The following is a 10,715-nucleotide window of genomic DNA, read 5'->3' as shown; positions in this document are numbered from 1 at the left end:
GTGTGTGACCTGTATCCACCTCATTCATTTTACAATACCATTGGAAAGAGAAGGGAGAATTGTGAGATCACTCTGCTGCATGTCCCCAGGGAGAAGTTTACAGTGTATAAACTAGAGACTGGATTCAAATGAAAGATTCAGTATGCTTGTAGAACTGTCATTCATGTCTGGGTTGTAGGAGTTAAAAGTCATGGGGAGTTCACATTCAGGTGACTGTCTCTTTTATAACTTCTAGAAGCAATTTGCATATTTTTTGTTGTGCCTCTATACTACAGAATTTGATGAAAGGCAGGTAGCCAGACTAACTCTGCAAGTTACATGGTACACATGGACCTCTTCTTTAACCTCCAAATTATATAGAGAGCTAAAATCAAAACAAAAACACATAAACCAACACAGAGAGGAATTATCAGGACCAAAAAACGAAGTGGCTGCATTTTTCCTGTTTTTTTTTTTTATTATCAAATCAACACAGCATTTAGAGATGAACAACATGAAATATCCTTTTCTCCCTTTGTGTCCAAACTCATATTCTGATTCTGAAAGGCAAGACAGAGATGTTTAGAAACAAAACTATTTGAGGACTAACTGCTTTAAAGGGTTGTATCCAGCTGTGGGGTTTTTCTCCTGAGTAGAGAGGGATTCATGGGGGCTCCTCAGAGTATTCCCTCATGTTGTCTTGCTTGTACCTAAGGAAGGAAATTTTCTCTGATCTCCTGCAAGTAACAAGGTCACCAAGGACTGCTGAATCAAGTCCTTGGCACTGAAATGAAAGTGAGCGGTGATTGACTAGTCACAATCCTAGCCTGTCAAGAAGTGTACCCCAGTGAGCATCTTCCTTCACACTGAGCGGAAAGTTCTCCACCTGTACTTAACATTGCTGCCATCAAAGAGGTCCTTTCTGCACGTACCTTTCACTGTATGTATAATCAATGGCAAGAACTTCAAAAACTGCATCATTTTAATGCAATTTTTAATATGCATGTATTTTTAATGAGCACCTTTGCCCTTCTTGGTTTTAAGGAATCATACTGCAGTACTGAAGATATGCCAATAATACTTTCTGGTCCTAATTCCAATTGTCACCAAATCATATAGTACTTTTATGTTTAGGTAACCTGGGTATAGATCAAATGTTTGTTTCTTAGTCCCCAAATTTACATTTTGATTACTAATTTCCAATGGTGTCTGGAAATGGGGCCTATTGCAAGTGATCAGAACTTACCTGAAAGGGATAAATTCCCATAGGGAAGATATGCCAAGGAGCTCCTCTATCATTTCTATTACAGGAGGATGTAACAAGGCTTGAGATCATACATCAGGAAGTGAGGCTGCAGCACACATGGAGTCTTTTCGTCTGACCTCAGGTTTTCCAGAACCGTGAGATACACATTGGTGGCACTTGTGGGTCAATACCTGAGGCCAAGTTGGTCTGCGAGACCTGTGCTGATACCAGAGGCCATGGTTACATTTGGCTTCATACCCTGTTGATGGCTATGTCTGTATCTGTGGTCCTTCTGTAACTGGCATCTGTGTTGATGTCTATTGTCCACATTACCACAGGGACCTATGCGATCCATATGTTGAACCATATGCTATAGTAGGAGGGCCATGGTAAGCTAGCCCAGAGAGGGGAGAAGTGCCCTTCTTACAAGACAGGTGACCTTGCCGCTCTCAGGCTCTGGGATAACAAACCCTATTGACCTTGACACAGGACATCTGGCCCTGTCCCCTAATAGGAAAACTTCTCCCCACCACTCATTTGGGAAATATGGCCCAAGGCTTTGAGTGGACACTCCACAACATCTACCCCATCTATTATATGCTGCAGTGTAGGAAGGGACTGGCCCTTTGGAACTATAACCACACTGTTTCTATAACTGGGGCAACTGCAAGATATTCAAAAAGCTTTTGTGTTATGGTCCAGTATTGAAGGTGTGCCAGAAGCCAGAGGCCTTGAACCAGAACAATAACCCATTAAACAATGAACATTGCAAGTTGTGTGGCCAAAAGGGAATACAGCATGATACATAATAGCTCACAGTGCTACCAAGATGAATGAAAAGGTGATGGAAAATCAGGGAAGTGGCCATGTGGAGTCAGAGAAGATGGAGGAGTAATGCGTTTTTATTTTTGTTTGCTTTTTGATTTTTGTATTGTTTTTGTTTGCTTGTTTTTAATTAATATTTTAAATTGTATTTACATTTTTATTTTGTATCTATTGCCTTTTTAGTTTTCCTTTGTTAGGAAGACACTACAAGGGTGAAAGACAGATACTGAGGGACAGGAAAATTAGTGGGATAAGGGTGCGTGTTGTGAAATTCCCAAAAAATCAATAAGCATTATGTTAATAAAAAGAAAGAAAACAGGCATTTCAAAAATAATGATAAAGATACAACAAAGCAACAAAGTATTAATATAAATAATTACACAATAATAAAATAATAATATAGAAGAAGATAAAACAAAAACAAATGTTTTGTGATAGAACAAAACACACAAAAAGGAGAAAAAATCAAAGTCAAAACAGAAGAAACATACATTCACACACACAGGAATCCCATGAAATCACAAAAATGGAAGGTATAATGTATGTGGGAGGAAAGACCTGTAAGCTTAAAAAAATAAAACAAATAAAACCAAAGAAAAACCTGAAAGCCATGACACAACTTTATGAGACAAATAATGTCCAAATAAGTGTTTGAGTTCATTTTCTTTATCCTTCCTTCCTTCCTCCCTCCCTTCATGTTTTCTTTCTTTTGTTTTTTGTTGGTTTGTTTTTGAGACTGGGTTTCTCTGTACAGCCCTAGCTGTCCTGGAACTCATTCTGTAGACTAGGCTAGTGTTGAACTCAGAGATCTGCTTGGCCCTGCCTCTTTAGTGCTGGCATTATAGGCATATATACCTTCCATACACATATCAATATACTGCTGGACATGGACCCTACACTTAAGTGCCATTGTATCCCCAGTAAGATTCATTTGGAGAAGACTAATTATTAATTTGCAAGTTGTTAGTAGTTAGAAGCAGCTCCTGAGTTAGGGATGGGGGCCTGTGTTCATTAGTCTCCTTATAGGATTCTATGTGGTACAGACCCATGTAGGCCCTGTGCATGCTGCCAATCTCTGAGATGTTGCACCAGTCCTACTGTTTTTAGAAGACCTAATTTCTTTGGTATTCTCCATCCCTCCCCCAGCTCTTACACTCTTTTAATGTACTCTTTTACAGATTTTCCTGAGCCCTGATGTGAGGGTTATGGCATCCCAATTAGGGCTAAGTGTTCAATGTCTATTACTGCACACTTTCTGGCTCCAACTCCCTGTATTTGCTCCTATCTGCAGCAGGTAGAAATTTCTCTGGTGGTGACTGATCAAGGCACTGATCTATAGGTATAGCAATATGCCATTAGGGGACATTTCATTGTTAATTTCTTTCAGCACAATAGTAGGATGGTTTTCCTCTAGGTCCTTGACCTACATGGTCTTGTGTTTTAGGTTCTAGGCTACAAACACAGTGTTAGGTATGGGACCCATTTAATTGAAAAGACCTTAACTCCATTCAGATGTTGATTGACTAGTTTTACAAACTTCATCCCACTATTGGCCCAGCTTACCTTGTAGCCTGATCTCCATTGTGGATTGAAATTTTTGTAGCTGGGTTGGTGTTTACCTTTCTCTTTTAATAGCAGCTCAACTTCCTCATGTTCAGTGAGTTGTGTAGGTGCTGTCTTCAGTAATAATTCCTTACTGTTGGTTTGTGGAGAGCAACTAATAGCCAATTTCATGCTGTTTTTAATGTATAGCTCTCTAGTGCAATTTGAGATAAGAAACGGCAATGACATCAGCATTTCTTTTATTTTTTAGGATTGCTTTAGCAACTTGGGTTTTTGTGTTCCCACATAAAACTAAAAATTGTTCTTTTAAGGTCTGTAAAGAACTGTATTATAACATTTATCGAGGACTGCCTTGAATCTATGCATAGTTTCTAATAGTGTCTTAGTTGGGGCTTCTTTTGCTGCAACAAAATCCCATGACCAAAAAGCAACTTGGAGAGAAAAGAGTTTATTTTGCTTACTTTTCCATATTGCTGTTTATTATTTAAGGAAGTCAGGACAGGAACTCAAATAGGGTATATGTTAATTCTTTCAATGTGTAGAATTTGGCCCTAGTGGGTTTTGTTGTTGTTATTATGTTTTTGTTTGCTTGTTTTTGTTTTTGTTGTCTTGGGCTGGGAGATTTTAATTATATCTTCTATTTTACAAGATGTTTTATCAGGCTAAATTATTTATCTGTGTAAAGGGAAAACTTTCTTTTCCTTGGTAGCCGCTTTGGTTTATCACCCGCCAATCGCCTGGGCTCTGCCGCGTTGTAGTCCCCAAATAACACACAAGATGCTGTATTAATTATGAAGCTGTTGGCCTTGCTTGTTTCTTACTGGCTAGCTCTGACTTAAGTAATTACCCCATATTTGTTAATCTAAGTATTTCTCTTACCGGAGAATAGTTCTGGGCTTCCTACCCCATGGCGTTACATCTTGACTCTCTTTGTTTCTCCTTCCCAGTGTCCTCCTGGATTCCTAGTCCCACCTATCTGTGTTCCCTATTGGCCAACAGTGCTTTATTATTGACATATACATAGGACTTCCCCCAACATATCTGATCTTTTGTTTGTTTGGTTTCTGCTATTGTTTATAACTTGTAACTCTTACTTAAATGCATTCAAATCTTCTTCCCTGGTTACATTAGTCAGCTGGTTTTTAGGGACTGATATTGTGGTCTTATACTAATCAAGTGACTTAAAACATTATGAACAAAAATATTTATCTGAACATGGTTTCACATGCCTTTGCTCTCAGTACTTGGAAGGCATGGTTACGTTGTTTGAGACCAACCTGGTCTACATAGAAAGTTTTGGGCCATCTAGGGCTATATAGCAAAACCCTGCATCAAAAAGTAATTCTAAATTTCAGATCATTGCCAATGCTATAGATGAGCCATTGGCTGCTATCATTAGAGGGGCTACCAATCCACTGCTGAATGAGAGGTCTAAGGGCATCTTTTAAATTATAATTGAGTTTTGTTTTTGTGCCCATGCACATGACTAAGAAATCATCTCTTCCCTCTGAGGCTGGAAAGAACTGAAGCAATGTGCTATAAAGGTAGAAGAAGCTTGTTCTAGAGATATTACTGAGACACATTCTTTGGTGTGTTACTCACAAAAGGGAAGACTAATCTGAGTGGGACTGACCTCAGCAGGTGAACCCTTCCCTGATGGAAGACAAGACTGTGTCTGGAGCTGGCAATCATAGAATTAAACTACCAAGGGACTAAAAACTGAAAGTGATAAATATATATATATATATATACATATATATATATATATCCCTAACAAAGTTAATGAAATTGTAAACAGACCCTTTCTTGTTCAACTCCCACAATGATTATATTATGTCAGTCATAAAATTGCAAATAGAGAACCCTAAAACAAGTACTTCTGAATTACAGATGCTTAGAGGTAATGAACATGTTGTTTAAAATAACTTCCCCAGTATGTGTGGTGTCCTTTGTACCACAAAATAAATAAAAGCAAACTGCTTAGTTTGAGATCTTTTGTTACCTGGCATTACACACTGATACACAAGGGTACAAGAAGATGGATTCTGATTCATGACATTGGGTGTGTTGTCTGCCCACATGAAGTTTGGTAAAATTCTTGCTTTACTGTTCCTGACAACCTGAAATTTGATGGTGTTTCAGATGAACCTTATTCCTGGCTCATACTACAATGTGAAATACAATTTATATCAACTTGATGTAATCGTCTCATCCTCTGATCCCACTATGTTGCTTTCCTTTGAATGCCCACTGGACTGCAATTACATTTACCTTTCAAGTGTAAAATAAACTGCAATCTGGATAAAAGTTAAAAAAAAAGCAAATCAGGGATTTGAGAGTTTCAAATAAACAGATGTTTATTGTTGTATAAACTGACATTCTGGGTTACTGATTTCTCCATTTCTTTCTGTGAAAATGCTTGTGGAGCAAGCACCTGCCGCCTCAGAGAGAGCTAAGAATGTGTAACATGATAATATGAGCAAGGATCTCTGAAATGCACCTGGGGATGTGCAATTGATAGGATGCTTTGGTTTAAGCATATCCTGTGTTTAAAGAGTTACAAACTTGCAGTCTTCCAGACAGCTGCAACAGCATTTGTGTTGTGTTTCTCATTAATATTCAGCCCAGTTTATTTTTATTGTATCCTAGTTTTGTCCTCATACTAGCTTTTCTATGATAACAGAAAAATACTACACCCAAAAACAAGTGGAGTTTTTCAGCCCAGGGAAATCCTAGTTAGATGTAGTTTGGAGAATTTTTTTTGGTCAGACAGGAGGATACACAGTGAAATCTAGAACTTAGCATTGAGAACTATAATAAAGCAATTTTGTGTGTACTGATTAATTCAGAAAATGATTGGCAAGCTGTCATAATTATTACACCACATTGCTAATCACTGAGAATAATTCACATGTAATACCAAAATATTTGTGCTTTACATATGCTTTTCTTTTTAAGTGGAAGTGGTTAAAAATGCAATCTCATGAATAATAATTGAAGTATATTTGTTGTAGGTTTTTTTTAAAAAGATTTTATTCATTAATTAAGTATGCAGTGTTCTGCCTGTATGTATGCCTGCATGCCAGAAGAGGGCACCAGAATTCATTATAGATGTTCTGAGCCACCATGTGGTTGCTGGGAATTGAAAGCAACCTTTGGAAGATCTCCTAGTGCTCTTAACCTCTGAGCCATCTCTCCAGCTCACCAAAAGAGTTTTAAGGAGTGTGGTAAGACACAACTATAGGGAAGAATTTCTGGAAGAAAAAGTAAGATTTCCTAACCAATTTTTAAAATTAAAATAATTGTATATAGTTGATATCTGAAATCTGTAGCGTAAGAGAAAAATAAATGTATTTAAAAAATTCTGTGTGTGTATGTGTGTGTGCGTTGGTGGGTGGGTGTAATGTAGGTATGTGTTCAAGTGGGAGTGTGCATATGTGGGTGTGTGTGGACGAACAAGTGTGAGTATGGAAGCTGTATACTGTCAGATGTTTTGCTTCATTCTTTCCACATCTGATTTTTGAAATAGGGATTCTCACTGAATCTGATGCTCATATATTTATCTAGGCTGTGTGGGCAATGAGCTTCAAGAATCTGCCTCCCTGTTTACTCTTCAAATTTAGTTGCAGAAGGGTGCAGACAGCTATCATTTCAGCTACCATTTAGTGGGGAACACATGCTCAGACACTCATGCTTTTATAGTAAACATGTTGCTGACTGAGTCATCTATCCAGTTCCAATTTATAGATACATATAACATATTTACATAAAACATATAACATATAATTTGTATGTTTGTATACATATTCAAATGTCTAAGTTTTTATATATTATGTCATATAATAACCCATTTTAAATTGGACACTGAAGATTGGTTATATAATTTAACATGAGAAAGATTTTTGTTTTAAATAGTAGTACCTTATAACGGATCAAGGAAAAAGCTACACTGTTAGAAAAGTGCATGTTCTTGCAAATGTCATTTGAATATCAGACCAGAATATGTTCCCAAATGTAAGACATTGTTAAAAATGTGAAATGTTGGTATAGAGGTTTGTAAGATATATTAAATAAGGACAGCTGCTGGGAACACATCTACAATTAGATGCCTTAGTTACTGAAAGTTTTAATTGTTCAAACATTTCTTAATAGATGCCATTATTTCACTATATATCATTGCTTATTAATAATGAATACTTAAAAAGTTTTCATTGTTTCTATATATGTTATTTTAAGGAGGAATGAGCTCTTTTAAGAAGAGAAAACATCTTTGTTTTTATTTCTGCTGAAGGTCACCTTGAACTATTGAAAAGAAAAGCATTTTTATGCATTCAGATTCATTTATTTTTTGGTTTGAATTTTTGTAGCAGAGAAAAAGCATCAATTCCCCACTGTTTACTGTTCTTAACATGTCCAACTGCCTGTTAAGTTGTGAAGCAAAAGCTCTTCACACACAAAAAAAGGTGACCATAATCTTCAAAATTGGGTCCCTAAACTGTAATTACACAAATTGGCACAATGTCCAAGCAGATAATTTTAGATTACTAGAATGTGTTTCTATCTAAGAATTTGTCTGCTGTGTGTGGAAGTGTGGAAGGTAGACTCAAAATTAAAATTACATATTACTTTCAATTTTCATTTTAAACTTTAAATGCAATGAATCAATCATAAATTAATGATTTAGAACTTTACAATTTATTCAACATGGACATAAGAATGCATTTAGTGTAACATAAATGATAAAAAGATAAAGATGTATATAGAAAGTGTATAACCTAGGATTCATGTTTATTCAGATTAAATTATTGCTGCAAAAGTGCAAATTTTGTATTTAAAATATATTAATACACTGTTGCTGATTTAAGGAGTATATTCATATATTCTACTCTGTGTGGTTTTAAATGAATTGTCCCTCATATATTTCATTTAAAAATTGTTTGTGATACTGTGTTTTGCAGGAATGATACACTGTCTTGGTAATTCACATATGCATATAACCTGTACAGGCTAATGGTAGAGAAGACCATGCACTCTAATGGGAACTAAATAAAGGAATAGTCCTGAGAGGACGCCTTGTTTTAATCTCTTTACATGAACATAGAAATGAGAAAGAAGAATGGCCTACTTACAGGTAGTTAGTCATATTCAGGCCACTTGTACTGGTTGGCTGCTCTTGCAGGGTGGCTGAGTATGCAAGAGTTATTATTATAGATGGAGAACAGGATGTGAGGAGGGGGACTCTGGAGTCCAATGGGCTGAGTGTGAATCCCGGGTCAGCTCTTACTTCCTCACTGTGTGATCTCACCAAGTAATGAGCATCATAGTGCTGCATGGCTCCATGGCAACACCAAGGCAGTTACCACTGTATCTCATTATGTAGAGAGAATTAAAGAGGTGATTCATATAAATAATGTAGGACACTGACGTGTTATTAATGACTTTGTACAATGGGCCCAGGGCAGCTGATGCTTTCCAAACAGTAAGGTAAAAATGACTCCTATTTCATATAGCAAACTCAGAATACTTTGTACAAACGAAAAAACTACATAAGCGTTTTAAATCGGCCAAAGAAAACAATTAAGCTCTAATCAGTAAGAAATGTAACAGAATTCCAGTGTTAGGTAAAACCAATAGAATTAATTAGTAACTCAGTTCATTGTAAACATTATAATTGATGTTTTAGAGACAAGGTCTTCCTATGTATCTCAAACATGCCTGAAACTCACTATATAGCTAAGCTGGTTTTGAAACTCTGGTCTTGTTGCCTCAACTTCCTTAGTGATAAAATTTTAGACATTTTGTCCATGTCTGGCATAGTCTACATTTAAAATTGTGTATTTACAAGTATACTAAAGAACTGTGTACTATTCAAAGGAATCTGCTGAGATATAGTTCACCAGTTCTGTTACAACCAGGTTACTGAAATAAATATGGTTTAGGGGAATTGATCCTAGTATCTGAAACCTGGGTAATTAACCACTTCTTGTTTCTCATGAGCAAAATGGTCATGGGATATGTTTCCACACTAGAAACCTAGTAAGTAAAATGGAAGAACCTCTCATTACAGAAATAGAGCAGGACAGAAGAATCAGCAAGCTGTGGTTAGTGACACACAAAGATGCAACTTGAAAAGCATGGTGGCTTGAACATGAGTTTAGTGCAACTAGCAAAACAAGGAAAAATTAATAGAATACTGAACTTAAAACCACATAGGAAGGTATTTTCTCTCCATATATCATGACACCTGTGGGCAAGTAATTATTAGGAATAGATAACACAGGCTGACAGGACGTGTGTGTGTGTGTGTGTGTGTGTGTGTGTGTATGCATATATGCGTGGGTTGACACTCACACATGTGTAGACTGCATACTTATGTGGATGCTACAGATTGATGCTGGGTTTCCTTCTCAATCACTTTCCATCTTATTTTTGGGACAGAACATCACTGAAACTGGAGCTCAATGATATGTTAGAATGGTTAGCCAGACCAGTGGTTCCTTTTACCTGTGCCTCAGCACTGGAATTGCAGAGATTGTACCATGTGCGGGTTTTGTATTGGTGCTACAGATCAAAGGAGCTAAGAATTGTTCAGCAAGCCATTTTCTGACTGAACCACAATCCCAGCATGGGTATTAGGATTGTGTAATTTTTATTCATTTGTGGTGGGTTGAGTTTTTATTATGTTCAAAATGATGGACCTGTCTCAGTTCAAATTGGAAGATGGTAACTTTCTCATAATTGTTTTCTCAGTTCATCCCAACAAAGCACTGTGTTTCTAAGCTTCCACTGACATGATCCATCTCCCATAGTTTTTAAGCTATAAAGAATATGGCTGAGTATTAACATAAAGTTTACTGGTTTCCAAAATCTTGCCAGCTTCAAAGAGTATGGAGCAAGAATAAGGTGGTTGTGTTTTGAAATTGTACACATCCTTTCCTAGGTATACATTGCTTAGCTTTCATAGATTTCTTATTCTTTACTCTTCTCTTCCATGCTCAATTTTCAGTACTTAGAACTTATATAATCAGTGTCAATTCTTCAATATTTCTTTTAGACCTGATACCCCTATTCAGCAAGCAGTTTTGAAAGTTTGGAAACATTC

At 36.7% G+C, this 10,715-nt stretch overlaps 1 long non-coding RNA gene across 1 annotated transcript; it reads right to left on the bottom strand.

Moving 5' to 3' along the window:
• Positions 1-447: 447 nt before the first annotated feature.
• Positions 448-8,867, bottom strand: LOC121139462. The gene is made up of 3 exons (XR_005876418.1): positions 8,743-8,867; positions 1,226-1,446; positions 448-539 (listed from the first exon to the last, which is right to left on the bottom strand). It is a non-coding gene; the product is annotated as an uncharacterized LOC121139462 (long non-coding RNA).
• Positions 8,868-10,715: the final 1,848 nt, after the last annotated feature.

This window comes from Mesocricetus auratus, unplaced genomic scaffold (genome assembly GCF_017639785.1).
Source record: "Mesocricetus auratus isolate SY011 unplaced genomic scaffold, BCM_Maur_2.0 Super-Scaffold_15014, whole genome shotgun sequence".
Taxonomy (NCBI): Eukaryota; Metazoa; Chordata; class Mammalia; order Rodentia; family Cricetidae; genus Mesocricetus; species Mesocricetus auratus.
The sequence above is the reverse complement of the archived record's forward strand: the minus strand, read 5'-3'. Positions and strand labels throughout refer to the sequence as shown.